General features: G+C 38.8%; 1 pseudogene; it reads right to left on the bottom strand.

Moving 5' to 3' along the window:
- Positions 1-806: 806 nt before the first annotated feature.
- LOC149826636 (uncharacterized protein At4g15970 pseudogene) lies at positions 807-1,989 on the bottom strand (annotated as a pseudogene).
- Positions 1,990-2,263: the final 274 nt, after the last annotated feature.

Below are 2,263 nucleotides of genomic sequence, written 5' to 3'. Positions count from 1 at the left end.
GAAGAAGGGCCAAAGGTAGGCTGTGGTGAACAGGTATAGCAGCTGGAGGGTGGAGTACAATGAGTATTAGCATAGGTATGATGTTGTATGTTGGAGAAGATGTTAAGTGAAGATGCTGGGGCTGGGTAGTGGAGATGGATGTGATAGGTGTGAAGAAACAGTGTAACGATGTTACACATGCTGTAGGTACAACAGTGTATTGTGTATATTGTGCACAATGAAATATATGAAGTGGAGTTGAGACAGCAAGGAGGATAGCTGTGAAGGAAGTGTGGATTGCAGGTGGTGGGCGACTGTAGCTGAAAAAGGGGTAGACAACAAGGGCTGGAGTTGAGCACAAATACTGTTGTAGTTGACAATGGTAATGTATTATTTGCAAGTAGTGAATGAGTAACATGGTGCTGTGTAAGGAATGTGCCCAGGTGCAACTACTGTAGGTTGCAAAGGTGGTTGTAGTAGTGAGTTGTGAGGATGCTTATGCTAGAAGGGAAGGGACTGTGATACAGGTGGATTGTAGGTGACAATAGTGCAGGGTAGATGGATAGTAAAGAAAGTGTATGGGGTTGGTATGTGTGCTGGTGATGTAGCTACTGCAAACGAAACTGTAGCAGTGGAAGAAAGAGGTTGTGTGTTCCTTTCAACAACTGTACAAATCATAACTCTTGGAAGTAAGAAAATTTAAGCATCACTTTGTAGATTCCTCTTAAATTTGGTATAGCATCTTTTTCTTCATTCTCTAAGCTTCGGACCATCACTCTGGTGACAAGAGAAGAGCAGCTTGAATAGCAGAAATATGTACAACACAATTATACGAGTGCATCGGTGCTTTTCACATGCAACATAGTTGATGAGCTAACTGATCTCTGTGCTGAATGCAAACTGCAATTTTGAGGAACCCGCCATGATGATAACTGGAGTTTTTTCTCTCTTGGTGGCAAAGACATGAATTTTCTCTAATCCTCCAACATTATTCTCATATCATGTAGGTTGCTACTAAGGCCCACACAACAATTTGCATGCATTGTACAGACTTTATTAGAATCTTTGCTTGGCTCACAGATACCACCAAAGTATGCGGTATCTAGAAACTTGATCTGTAGTCCTATTTCTTTAATAAATGGATCGTATTTAATGTAATTAAGCACATCCTGGTCATGATGCCCTGGGTAAACCTCTCTCGACGAATCCCAGAACTCATAAAATTTTATAGTTCTATCATTGGACTTCACAAAAGCAAACCCTCCATTAGGAATATTTTGAAAATTAAGTAAACTACCAAAAAAAAGTGATCACAAGCTATCTGACAATCAGCATTTAAGTAAAAGTGTGGAAAAAGATCATGAAGCCAGAGGATATCAACATTCGTGAAAAAAAATTGTAGCCCATTTCAAGCACCAAATGCAAGAAATCAATCCTCCTCCACATCATCATCAAGTAATCAGGACTCATAAAGAACTTCTCTCCAGAAAAATCAACTCTTTCAGTGACCAGGGCAAGGCAACCCCAGGAACATGTGTTCCTTTCTCTGGGTATCGTACACCACCAATGAATTACAAAAGTAGAGGAAAACCAAGCCAGTTTGACAAGAAAATTGCTATCAGAAATATTAAATGAATGTCTGGAATAAGGTTTAGAGTCATGAGATATATTTCTGGCCATCTAGACTTGAATAAAATCAGCAGTGTTTTTTTTCAAAATTTCAGAGGTGCAAATAGAAAGGGTTTGGATGGCGATTTCTTCAGGAATTGTACAACTCGACCTATAAACACTGCTAGGTTTTATGCATTTAGCGAATGTGTTCTTCAACTTATATTGTCTCTCCAATAAACCTGTTGGAAGAACTCATCATATCACTTACATAACCTTCTCAAGGCTACCTTGGGATGTTACTTTCACATAGAGCTGATGCAGATCTAGGGACTTTCCTCCCATAATAGGTACTGTGAACTTTATTCCCATTTTGTTGTGGGACTTCTCAAGTGTCTCCATGGAGAGGGCTCTATTCGCTATAACTTCTGAATAGGTTACAGATGGTAAGGGTTAGATATGAGCACTAGTTCATGCAACCTTGGATCCTAGACATATGTGAATTTAAACATGCATTTGAAAATAAAAAAAAAGTTGAACTGGAAGAGTCTCAGATATAATGAATAATCAAATGTAACAAGGAAGTGAACACAACACAATAAACAAGATGGATAAAAAGCAATTAGAAAGACGGTCAAGTGCAAACCAAAACAGGAAATCTAAAGTGAGTAAGAAA

This window comes from Nuphar pumila, chromosome 10 (assembly GCF_984573655.1).
Source record: "Nuphar pumila chromosome 10, dmNupPumi1.hap1.1, whole genome shotgun sequence".
Classification (NCBI taxonomy): domain Eukaryota; kingdom Viridiplantae; phylum Streptophyta; class Magnoliopsida; order Nymphaeales; family Nymphaeaceae; genus Nuphar; species Nuphar pumila.
This window is presented reverse-complemented; position numbering and strand designations above follow the sequence as displayed.